This window comes from Mus caroli, chromosome X, assembly GCF_900094665.2.
Source record: "Mus caroli chromosome X, CAROLI_EIJ_v1.1, whole genome shotgun sequence".
Taxonomy (NCBI): Eukaryota; Metazoa; Chordata; class Mammalia; order Rodentia; family Muridae; genus Mus; species Mus caroli.
In genome coordinates this window covers 96906348-96919849 of record NC_034589.1, presented here as the reverse complement: position 1 = coordinate 96919849, position 13502 = coordinate 96906348, and the positions used below count along the sequence as shown (strand labels likewise).

At 41.9% G+C, this 13502-nt stretch overlaps 2 pseudogenes; one reads left to right on the top strand and one right to left on the bottom strand.

Moving 5' to 3' along the window:
* The window catches only part of LOC110286317, a 6577-nt pseudogene extending 2550 nt beyond the window's left edge, over window positions 1-4027 (top strand).
* Window positions 4028-4704: 677 nt separating this feature from the next.
* LOC110287471 lies at window positions 4705-5993 on the bottom strand (annotated as a pseudogene).
* Window positions 5994-13502: the final 7509 nt, after the last annotated feature.

Below are 13502 nucleotides of genomic sequence, written 5' to 3'. Positions count from 1 at the left end.
TTCCTTTCCAATTTGTATCCCTTTTATCTCCTTTTTCTGTCTAATTGCTCTGGCTAGGACTTCAAGTACAATGTTGAATAGGTAGGGAGAGAGTGGACAGCCTTGTCTAGTCCCTGATTTTAGTGGGATTGCTTCCAGCTTCTCACCATTTACTTTGATGTTGGCTACTGTTTTGCTGTAGATTGCTTTTATTATGTTTAGGGATGGGCCTTGAATTCCTGATCTTTCCAAGACTTTTATCATGAATGGGTGTTGGAGTTTGTCAAATGCTTTCTCAGCATCTAATGAGATGATCATGTGGGTTTTGTCCTTAAGTTTGTTTATATAGTGGATTACATTGATGAATTCACATATATTGAACCATCCCTGCATCCTTTAAGGGCTTCTTCCTGTTTACCTGTGTTCTCCTGTAATTTTTCTGTTTTGGTTTTCGAGACAGGGTTTCTCTGTGTCCCCCTGGCTGTCCTGGGACTCACTCTGTAGACCAGGCTGGCAGAGAGGACTGAGGATCAGCTACACATCCTGGCTGAGGATGAAGGACCATAGTAGGATTGTGTCCAAGAAGCTCTGTTGCTTCTGTGGCCAGTGCTCTCCTGCGAGGACCCGCCTTAGAGAGACACTGGAGAAAAAAATCGGCTGTATGACTCTTAAGGTGACATTTTATTTTGAAGGAAGTCTTGACTTCTATTGTCCAATATTTTACCCTCATACCTTTTCTTTTTCTTCTTCCTCCCTTCTTGGTCATTCTGGCACCCATGACTTCTATGACGAGGACCTCAATGTAAGACCAGATATACTGAACCTGATAGAAGAGAAAGTAGGAAATAATCTTGAACTCATTGGTGCAGGAAAAGATTTTGTAAACAGAACACCATTAGAATAAAGAACTGGAAAAAAAAAAACCCACTGGACAGCAAGAAACCAAAAACCCTTTTTTTTTTTTTTTGCTAGTCTCTTGGAACCACAGCCTCTTTCCCAGGCACAGTCCTGTATGCCTCTTTAAACCACATGATGGCGCTCAAGCGGAGAGAAATAAGGACATGGTTTTTCTAGTTCAGGTCTGGTCACTAGCCACATTCTGACTTCTGTTTTTTTGTTCTTACTACACAGTTGTATTACTTTACTGTTCTTACTATTAGTTGTATTCTAATGAGGCTTGTGGTATCTGTCGTCATGAATTGTGTTCTTCAGAGGAGCAGTGGGTAGAGGAAAGATCAGCAGAAAGCAGCCACAACCATAGTAGTAACATAATTGTGGAGGGTTCCTAGCTGTTAGCACCAAAATTGAGACATGTTTTGTGTTACCTCATTTAAAGTTGATCCTCTCAACCAGTACCCCCAGAGCTCGTGTCTCTAGCTACATATGTAGCAGAAGATGGCCATCATTGGGAAGAGAGGCCCCTTGGTCTTTGCAAACTTTATATGCCCCAGAACAGGGGAACACCAGGGCCAGGAAGAGGGAGTGGGTGGGTAGGGGAGCAGGGTAGGGGAAGGGTATAAGGGGACTTTCAGGATAGCATTTGAAATGTAAATGAAGAAAATATCTAATAAAAAATTGAAAATAGGAAATAAAGGTGTTAGGAAAAAATAAAGTTCAGGGAGACAGGCTTATTATCCTTACTTATAATAAGGACACAAGTTTACCAAGATTAATTTAATGGCTAATGTCATACAAATAGTGGAAATAGCTGATCTGAACCCAGATGTATTACCATAGCATTAGCTCTTAACTTCAGTATTATAGCTAAGAAAATTATCTAGAAAAAGTTAAGGTAATGGCTTCTCTCCATCAGGTCTCCATAGGACAAGGGCTGGACTACAAAAGAACTATTTACTGGAAAACGCTATAGAGGCATGGTGTCTTTAGGTGAACTTAACCAAAATTAGAAATGAGATCTACCTATTTTTTTATTATTATTATTCAGTAAGACCTAGAGCAACCACTAGAAACGTAGCAGAGTTCATCAGAAGGATCTTTTAAAGCATCAAATTAAAGGGCAGATTACACTCAAAAAGAAGCCTAGAGGAAAAATAACCAGATAGTACTACATTTAGCCAATATCTGAGGGGAAGGAAGGCCTGAAGCTTGTTAGTATCTGGTAGTCTCAAGTTACCAAGCAGAAGAAACTCTGGTTAAAATTGGTCTGTGCTGGTGCAGCAATGTTCTGGAAGATTTTGGCAGCCTAGTGATTGTAAGTGGGTGGCTATAACAGAGGTCACTGCCCAGGGTTCAAAAGTAAACTTTAGAGAAAAATTATGATTCTGCTATCTGTGAAAGAGCAGCAAGGTCATGGCCTATGTTTCTTGTTATACTGTTGCTGTTGTCTTAGGAGCATAGTACATGCATATCATTCATATTTGGAGTGTCTCTGGAGCAAAAGCCCTAGCATTTACTATAGTTCTCCAGTCAATATTGCTAAGAACCCATTTGTCATCCCATTCAGAGAGCTGGGAAGTTGTAACCTTCCAAGGATTATAGAAATTTACCCTTTTGGCAAAGACAGGACATAGAACACTTAAGAGAAAATATAACACAAGAGACCACAGACCTCTGAGGGGAAATTGATATCTAGATGTAGGAAGGGGGAGCAGAATATGAGCATATATTCTGGGTCATATTATTGCTTAAAAGTAGAATTTTTTTAGGGATTCTAGTAAGATTAACCATGACGATTCCAGACAAAACAGTCTAAAACTCAGAGTTGTTTATTATTGTTGTTGTTGTTGTTGTTATTTTCAAGACAGGATTTTCTATGTAGGCCTGGCTATCCTGGAATTTGATTTGTACACTAGGTTGGCCTCAAGCTCTGCCTCTGCCTCTGCCTCTGCCTCTGCCTCTCAAGTTCTGGGATTAAAGCCTGCATCTTCATGCCTGGGTTGGGCAAGCTTTTTTTTTTCTTCTGGGAGAATACTCCAGGGCAGCAACTAGACTGACATGGCAATAATATTGGCTCAAGACTCTCATTTGTTAAAATAAAATTGGAGTCTCTTCAAAAATATGGAAGATAAAGAGATTACAAATGGGGCCTGGTCTCATAGGCAGAGGCAGGTGGATCTCTGTGAGATAGAGGCCTAATCTACTGCAGTGAGTTCCAAAATAGTGAGCTACACAATGAGATGCTGTCTTAAAAAAAAAAGATTAGGAATATGAGCTTCCCAGAGACAGGACTTGACCAGATGGTCACTGACCAACTCTGTGCCTCAAAGAGGAAAAAAATCAAATAAACATGGGTAAAGGAGATCTTTTTTTTTTTTTTTGAGGTTGAGACAAGTTTATTTCAAGAAATCAGAATTTTATACATTTATCAAAACAGAAGGCATGGTGATTGCCATGGTATAATGGCAGACACAAGTTAGACAATTAATGACTAATACTATTATTTAACAAAACTACGTGCTTTGCTGATTTCTTTTTTGAGATCTTAAGAAGCCAAAAGGCAAAGTGTCTTCATATGCATTGTTGTACAAATCTGTCAGGAGGAGCACAAGAATCAGTTCCAGATGCTTCTGTCAGATCCTTGGGGTTCTCTCTAAGAAATGCTCAGAAAGATGGAAGACCATGTCTGCTAAAGAAAAGGGGGAAATTGAAGACATGGAAATGTTATTGTGCAAACCTACACCCTTCCCCAAACAGGAAACCAAACAAACAAACAAATAAAATAAACACGTTCAAGGATCCCAGTGCACCCATGAGACCTCCTTCAGCCTTCTTGTTCTGTTCTGAATACCATCCAACGATCAAAGGCGAGCATCCTGGCTTATCCATTGTTGATGCTGCAAAGAAACTAGGAGAGATGTTGAACAACACTGCAGTGGATGACAAGCAGCCCTATGAGAAGAAGGCTGCCAAGCTGAAGGAGAAGTACGAAAAGGATATTCCTGTCTACAGAGCTAAGGGAAAACACGATGCAATGAAAAGGGGGGTGGTCAAGGCTGAAAAGAGCAAGAAAAAGAAGGAAGAGGAATATGATAAGAATTAAAAGGATGAGAAACAGGGGGAAGAGGAAGACAAGAATGAAGATGATTAAGTTGGTTCTAGAAGATTTTTCTTGTTTATAAAGCACCACTACTCACCCTTTTTAAAGAAAAAAAAAAACTGAAATGTAAGGCTGCATAGGGTTTTGTTTGTTTGTTTGTTTGTTTTAAACTGTACAGTGTCTTAACACACTAACCAATGTGTTTTTAGGTAGCCCTGTCATCATGGTATTTTCAATAGCCATTAACCTTGCCTTCTTTTGGTCTTTGTTTTTTGTTTTTTGGTTTGTTTTTTTTTTTTTCATCTTCAGTTATCTCTGGTGCAGCATATATATGAAGATAAATACTGTTCAGTTAACTGAATACCACTCTACAATTGAAAAAAAAAAACTCAGCTGTTTTGTTGAAATTCTGAATGCTTCTAAATAACTTTTTTTTCACTTTATTCTTAAGTTTGTACTTTACAAAACCTCAAGGAAGAAGTCCCCGAGGGAAAGGTATGGAGATGGGAAGGGGATGAGAAACAAGCCCGCTCATCCTGAGCATCAGGCAGATGCCAGGTCCGGGCAAGCCCAGTAGGGCCTTGCATACTGGCTGCACAAAAGTCAGCTGAGTGGCCTGAGAGTGTTTCAGCCCTGAGACTGTTGTCATTTGATAGGCAGCCTCTGGACAAGGCTTCAAAGAACATGGACTTCTGCCAGGCCAGGGGGATGGCCAGCAGCAGATAAGGCTACCCATCTAGGAGCTTCAGGATGCTTTCCCGCTCCTTCAGGGTCTTCCAGGAAAACTTCTTTGTAGGGGTGCGCTTCTTCTGCCAGGCAGCCATGATCTTTCTGAAGGCATCCATGACCTCATTGTCTGCCATGTGGACCTTAGCTCCTGCCGGCTCACCTCCTCCTTTGCCATCCTCAGCGGGTCGTTTTTCTTGGTGCAGTTGTGTGCACTGAGTGCCTTCAGCTCAGACCACTGTTTGTGCAGCTCAGCAAGGACCTCATCCTCTGAGTCCTTCGCGTGCCGGTCCTCAGACTCCAGGAGGCCCTGGGCAATCAGCTCCTCCTCGATGCGGCTCTCAAGGGACTTGGTATGTGGCACACTGAAAGGCTTGTTCTGATTGCGGGGGCGGGGGGCGGGGGGGTGCTTGCTCCATCTTCCCCTGACTCTTTCCCAGATATGTCAAGAATAGGAGAGTCCTCCATAGGGGAAAAAATATTTTCCTCCACTAGGACCTGCAGCAGGCGCTGTGTCAGAGCACCGAAGGGACACCCGTCTTTTGGCTGTTCATACTGGGCCTCAGACTTCTTCAGCAGAGCATCCACATCTTTTGTGTCCAGTTCTGTCAGTGGTCCCTTGAGGCCTTTCTTCTTGTCAGCCACAGCTGCTGCCCGAGCCCGTCCTTCTGCTCTAGCAGATCCTCTTGGGTCCAGCTCTGGGAGTAGTGTTTGCCTAGTGGGGGAATCTTATAATGTTCAGCTTCATCTTCTGGGGGCTTCAGGAGTTCCTCTAGTGTTTGTACCTCCTCATTGGTGATGTCGGCACAATAGGGCTCCACAGAGGCCCAGAACCTGTTGAGAGCATCATTCTTGGGGATCCAAGGCACGTCGATTGGGTCACCAGTAAATTCATATTCCTGGATCTTGGGTTGAACGTTTTTGGATTTGGGTTGTCCTGGGCCAGGGACTGGCCATGTCCTGTCTTCCCTTCCAGTTTCTGCTTCTTGGGCTTCCCATGGTTGGGGGGAGCACCAAGTTCATGGTCTCGACCTAGCTTCAGGAATCATTGGTCCCCTTTCTTATCCTGCCAGTCAGTGAGGATCTGGGTTTCAGCTTCTAGTACATGCAGTTGCCTGCTTGCAGAGGACAGCAGGGTCTCAAGCTCCAGCTGCAGGGTGTCCAGCTCCTCAATACCAATGCTATTGTCCTCAGAGTGGGCCAGTACTGCCGTGTAGTGGAGACAGACCTTCAGGTGGTCCACAGACTTGAAGTCATGAAACTGCAGTGGGCACTCCTTCAGCTCGCTCATGGCCCAGGAGGTGGGACCCTCCCTGGAATATTCTGAGGATTAAGAGGTGATGCTCATCAAGTGCCCAGTTCAGTGCCTGGCACAGAAGTGGGCCTAAATAACTTTTTTAATTAAAAAAAAAGTTTACAAAAGACAGAGAAGAGAACTGTCACTTATAAGAACAAAAGTGTTGTCTATTTGTTTTTCTTTTTCTTTGTATTACAATTAGCATCATAAGAGAAAAGGACTGAAGCTAGGAAGAAAGCTCACTTTGGAAGTGTTTGTCCCATGTCTTAGTAGTTAGGGCTTTACTGCTGTGAACAGACATCATGACCAAGGCAACTCTTATAAAGGACATTTAGTTGGAGCTGACTTACAGGTTCAGAGGTCCAGTCCATTAGTATCCAGGCAGGCATGATGCAGGAGGAGCTGAGAGTTCTACATCTTCATCTGAAGGCTGCTAGTGAAAGACTGGCCTCCAGGCAGCTAGAATGAGGGTCTTAAAGCAGACACCCATAGTGACACACCTACTCCAACATGGCCACACCTACCCCAACAGGGCCACACCTTCTAATAGTGCCACTCCCTGCACCAAGCATATACAAACCATCACATCCCATAAACATGAGGATCTGAGTTTGATCCTCAGTATCAAACTAAATTTCAGGCACAATAGTATGATTTGTGATCTCAGCTCAGGGAATATGGAGACAGGTGGATCCCTTGGGGCTCACAGATCAGCCAGTCTATGCTAATCAGAGAGCTCCAGGGTTGTCTCCGAAATCAAGATGTATAGCACCCGAAGAACATCTGGTACTCACGTAGATGTGTACACCCATCCCACCATACATAGAAAAGAAAAATCATAAAAACTATTATACTAGCCAATTGGACCACAACTATATCTTTTCAAAATTAGTACAGAGGAAAAAACAATCTTTGGTTAATTTTTAATTAAAACAAAGTAACAAGTTTCATATGACATTTTCATTTTCATACATATTTTTTAAATCCTTTTTGCTCAATATGCTGACTCATCCCCTGCACTCTCTTGACTCATTCCACTCCAGGAATCCTCTTTCAGCTTTCAGGGTATTATTACCCATTTGGGGGGGGGAGTATTTTGCCTGAATGTATGTGTACCACATACATTTCTGCTGTCCAAGGAGGTCAGAAGAGGGTATCTAATCCCCTCAAGCTGGAGTTAAAGATGTTTGTAAAACATCTCAGTTTAAGAATGTGAGTGCTGGGCGGGTGAGATGGCTCAGTGGGTAAGAGCACCCGACTGCTCTTCCGAAGGTCCAGAGTTCAAATCCCAGCAACCACATGGTGGCTCACAACCATCCTTAACAAGATCTGGCGCCCTCTTCTGGAGTGTCTGAAGACAGCTACAGTGTACTTACATATAATAAATAAATAAATCTTAAAAAAAAAAAAGAATGTGAGTGCTTAGAACGAAACCCAGACCCACTGTAAGAACAATGCATGCTGTGAGCCATTTCCCAGCAAACCTGCCCATTATTATTTTTTTTAATTTGGTGTTATTTTTTGTTTTGTTTTTAAAGGCAAGGTTTCTCTCTGTAGCCATGGCTGTCCTGGAACTTGCTGTGTACCAGGTTGGCCTCAAACTCAGAGATCCACCTGCCTCTGCCACTCCTCAGCAATGTGTAGCCCAGGCTGGCCTCAAATGCGTAATGAACCTCCTCCTCCTCCTTAAGCAAATCCTACCAGTGTGTCCCACCACAATCAGTTCTTTTTATTTACTGATAATAAATGATACGGAATTTTAAAAAGATTTTATTTTATGTATACAAGTACACTGTAGCTATCCTCAGACACACCAGGAGAGGGCATCCGATCCCATGGATCCCATGTGAGCTACCATGGTTGGTGGCTGGGAATTGAACTCAGAACCTCTAGAAGAGCAACCAGTGCTCATAACCACTGAGCCATCTCTCCATCCCCTCAGAAATTTATTTAAGCCAACACTTTGATATTAATATGATTTATCATTTATTTTTCTATTTTTTCTTTTATTGAAAATAGATTTTTGCCTCATGTAATATATCCTGATTACTGTTTCCCCTTCTTCTATTCATCCCAGTCCTCATTTCCTGTACCATCCAGATCTTCTCCTTGTCTGTCTCTCATTAGAAAGCAGTCTTCTAAAGGATAATGATAAAATAAAATACAATAAGATAAAACAAAGAATTGAACAAAAGAAACAAATAGAAGAAAAGAGCCCAAGAGAAGGCACAAGAAATAGAGACTAACCCATTCACACAATCAGGAATGCCATCAGAACAGTTAACTGGAAACCATGATATATATATATATATATATATATATATATATATATATATTTACACAGAGGACCTGGTGCAGACCCATGAGGGCCCTTACATGCTGCCTCAGTCTGCAAATTCATATATCCTTTGATTATATTTATTTAGAAGGCCTTGATTTTTTTTTATGTCCTCCATCTACTCTGGCTCTTACACACTTTCTGCCTTCTCTTCTGCAGGGTTCCCTGAGCCCTGAGGGGAATGATCTGCTGTAGACATCCTGTTTAGGACTAGGTGTTCTAACATCTCACTCTCTGCATTATGTTTGGCTGTGGGTCTTTGCATTTGTTCCTATCTGTTGCAGGAGGAAGCTTCTCTGTTGATGACTGAGTAAGGCACTAATCTATGAGTACAACAGAATGTCACTAGGAGTCATTTTATTGCTCCTTTTTTTAGAACAGTAGTAGTACTTGGTCTTACCCTAACTCCTGGAGCTATCTAGTCCCATGTTCTTGAACACCCAAAGTAATTATTGATTACTCCCATAATATTTGTGCCACCATTGCTGTAGTGGCTATTCTCAGTTGCCAAGTTGACTATATCTGGAATGAACTACAGTCCAGAAAATGAGAACACACCTGTGACCCAGATCTTGAGGTGGGAATGACTCACACTCTTAATCTGGATCAACACACACCTTTAATTCAGATCTTGAGGCATGCCTTTAATCTGGGCCACACCTTCTTCTGGAGGCCTATATAAGGACCATGGAAGAAGGAAGGGTTTATTCCTTCTTTGCCTGTTTGTACTTACTTTGCCAGCATATCTGTTGGAGCCTACTTATACAGGATTCCTGCTTATACAGAAAACCGGTTGAAACACTCAGCTTCATGGGACTGAGCAACTAGTAGTTTCTTGGACTTTCCATCCACAGCTGCCCATTGTTGGGTTAGTTGGACTGCAGCCTGTAAATCATTCCAATAAATTCCCTTCACACACACACACACACACACACACACACACACACATTCATTCCATAGTTCTGTGGCTCTAGAAAGCCCTGGCTAATACAAGACACCATTGCCAATCAAAAGGTTTTTTGGGTTGGTGTTTACATTTTTCTTTTGGAAGTGTGCAGAGAACCTTCCTCTACCAAAAACTCTAGAACACAGACCATAGAACATGCACTCACTGCAGTGGCTCAACTTCTCCATGGTCAGTAATTTGTGTAGATGTTGTATTCAGCAATAGGGCCTTGCTGACAGCTTGTGGAAAGCAACCTGTGGACTTGGTAGCAGCCTGGATTGTTTGAAGATTACAATGGGACACCCCATTGGCCAGCAACTCAATTAGATGTATGTGATCCTCCCTGTCCCCAGGAATTGTTATGCCTCAATCAAGAGACCACCAAGGAACACAACTCTGATGCAAGCACATGAGAGTCTTTATTCAAGTTTGGACTTGAATCACAAACCTTCCTGATGCAACAAGTTAGGAAAGTTACACCCATGTCTAGGGACCTAGGGTTTATATAGGGAAAAAATTAGAAGCAGGGACTTCCAAGCCTTGGCATTACATGATTGGGTATGTGAGTAAAGGAATGTTGGCCTTTAAACTGATTGGTGCATAACATATGTTCAAACAAGGAGAGACCACACATCTAAAAGGGGCATCTTGACCTAGGAACAACTCATGTTTTCTTAACTCATCCTATTATTGTGACCAGATTATCCTGTTAGTGTAAGCTGACCACAGCTGGTATGTCTATTTTCAACTGCTGAAAACACTTTGTGGTCTCTTTCTCTAGGGGCCCAAGGGTGGGGGCCATGTCACTCTGTGGACAAGTAACTTAAAATGGAGTTTGGAGAGCAAGATGGAGTTTGTCCTGCTATTTTGACCTCTTCAGTATCATAATTAGCCCACAAGGGCAAAGGGAACAGAGACAATGGATGGAGGAGGGATGGTGGTCAAAAGTCCAGTGAGTACATAAGAAAAGTGACACCTGGATCAGGAAGAATAACTTTTCTGGGGGTGATTCAAGGCTTATATAATTTGGGGGTGGTGGTCAGAATATTCAGGATGGACAGAATATTCAGGATTGTTTGAAGGCCTATGATACTCAAATGCATACAGAAGGATTTCAGGAATTTCAGGTGCTAGCTCAACAGGTTCTTTTGAGGAGAAAGTAAGTTGAACATGTAATCTTAACCAAGGCTATGTGATATTCTGCAGATAGAGATGTGTGGGATTTTTGAACTCCCCAGACAAGGTCAGAGAAGAGAAGCTCCGCCAATGAAAGTAGTCCTCCATTATACACCAAGTTCAAAATGTTATCCTGTCAGTGGTAGACTTCAACCTTAATTAGCAGGAGTTTCCCATAGATTTACCCCAATTCTGGCACTTGAAGCTTCTTGTGGTGGCAAAAGATGGCTTGGTCTCCCCCATTATTTGATGATTTTATTTAGATCACTTTCATATATGTTTGTATTTTAGGAAGCTTCTACTGTAATAGGTTTCCATACTACCCTTCCAATGTCCCTTAATTTTAGTGGTCTCTACCCGTGTTCACTCCCTAATTTTTCTCTCCCCTCCCCACTTGATCTTCCTATTTCATCCCCCATCCATTTTAGCTATTTCCCTTTCTTAGAGAGATTTGTCATCTCTAACCCCTTGCTCTACACCTAACTTCTGTGGTTCTACAGACAGTATTTGGTTATCATTGACTTGACAGCTAATATCCACATATAAGCAATAACATACCATATTTGTTATTCTGGGGCTGGGTTACCTCACTCAGGATATTATTTTCTAGTTATGTCCATTTACCTGTGAACTTCATGATTTTATTTCTTTTAAAGGCTGAAATAATATTCAATTTTGTAAATATTCCACATTTTCCTTATCCATTCTTTTGTTGTGGGACATTGTTAAGGCCTGGGTAATGCCTGCCTGTCTAGCCAGCCATCTTATGCTGTTACTAATGTTATAAGAAAACTTTCTCCTGTGCAATTACTAGGAAATAGGAAATTTTCTTATGCCCACGTTGGTTGCATATTTTGTTATGCAGGTCAGTTAGAACTGCTCTGTATAGGTAGCTACAATAAGCTTGGACCCAAACCAACCACCCAACAGCACTTCCTGCACCTGTGTATGAGCTTTTATGGTTTTTGCCTTTATAAACTGCCCTTGGGATGGACCTCAACATAAGAAAACATCTATACCAATATAAGAAGCCATCTGAAGTAAAATTTCCATTTTGACTAGAGGTTGAGAAAACTTTTAAGTTCTGAAGACCTCCCTGGAAATTAACATCTTACTTGGCAGAAAGAGTTATATATGTGGGCAAATGAAATCTTGGTTGGCAAGTTAAGATATGAATGTTAGGCAAGGTAAGTTCCCTGCCACAGTTGAAACTCTCAACTAGTGGGAACAGGATAAGTGTACAACAAAGACATGTTCCTAAAGTCTTCTATCCCTAAATCCTGATTGGTGAAATAACTTGGCACAGATGTTTGTGGATTTCAGGCTTAAAAGCTCTGTAGGATTCTGGCTCATAGTCAGTCACAGTCAGCTCCTGATTCTGGTCTGCGGTCCAGGAGAGAATGCTCGATAAACTATCCCTGTGTGACTGAGATTGGTGTACGTGTGGTTTGTGGAGCAACTCCTGGACCCCAACAGACATCTAGGCTGTTTCTAATTTCTGGTTAATTTGAGTAGAACCACAATGAACATGTTTGATCAAATGTTTGTGGTGGTATAGGTGGATCTTGAAGTAGTTCAAATCCCATCTTTCAGAGGAAACAACACAGTGATTTCCTTAGTGGCTGTACAAGTTTGTACTTTCACCAGCAATGAATGAATATTCCTCTCACTCCACATCCTTGGTAGCATAAACTGTCACTGGTTATATTGATCTTTGACATTCTGGGAGTAAGATGAAATCTTAAAGTAGTTTTGATTTACATTTCCCTTATGTCTAAAGGTATTGACCATTTCTTTAAGTATCACTCTGTCATTTGAGTTTCTTGTTTTGGGAATTCTCTGTTTAGACCTGTACCCTATTTTTTAAATAGGTTATTTGTTTTATTGATGTCTAGGGTTTTTAGTTATTTTTATTTTACTTTATTTTTTTAAGTATATTTTGGATATTAGTCCTCTGTCAGATGTGGAGTTGGTAAAAATCTTTTACCATTCTATAGGCTGCCACTTTGTTCAAATGATGGTGTGATGGCTATTCCCAATTGCTAACTTGGCGGCTATATCTGGAATAAACTACAATCCAGAAATGGAGGGCAAACCTGTGACCCAGATTTTGAGGCTAGAAGACACATGTGTTTTTGGTTTTGTTGTTGTTGTTTATTAGGTATTTTCTTCATTTACATTTCAAATGCTATCCCAAAAGTCCCCCATACCCTCCCCCCCACTCCCCCACCCACCCACTCCCACTTTTTGGCCCTGGCGTTCCCCTGTACTGGGGCATATAAAGTTTGCANGTCCAATGGGCCTCTCTTTCCAGTGATGGCCGACTAGGCCATCTTTTGATACATATGCAGCTAGAGTCAAGAGCTCCGGGGTACTGGTTAGTTCATATTGTTGTTCCACCTATAGGATTGCAGACCCCTTTAGCTCCTTGGTTACTTTCTCTAGCTCCTCCATTGGGGGCCATGTGTTCCATCCAATAGCTGACTGTGAGCATCCACTTCTGTGTTTGCCAGGCNCCGGCATAGCCTCACAAGAGACAGCTATATCATGATCCTTTCAGCAAAATCTTGCTGGCGTATGCAATGGTGTCAGCGTTTGGAGGCTGATTATGGGATGGATCCCCGGGTGTGGCAGTCTCTAGATGGTCCATCCTTTCATCTCAGCTCCAAACTTTGTCTCTGTAACTCCTTCCATGGGTGTTTTGCTCCCAACTCTAAGAAGGGGCCAAGTGTCCCCACTTTGGTCTTTGTTCTTCTTGAGTTTCATGTGTTTTGCAAATGACACATGTGCTTTTAACCAAGATCTTGAGGCACACCTTTAATCTGGGCCAAATCTTCTACAAGAGGCCTGCATAAGGACACTGGAAGAAGAAAGGCTCACTCTTCTCTGCTTGCTTGCACTTACTTGCCAGAACATCTGTTGGAGCCTACTTCTTCAGGATTCCAGCTTATATAGAAGACCAGCTGAAACACCCAGCCTCATGGTTCTGAGCAACTACTAGTTTCTTGAACTTCACAGTTATAGCTGCCTATTTTTGGATTAG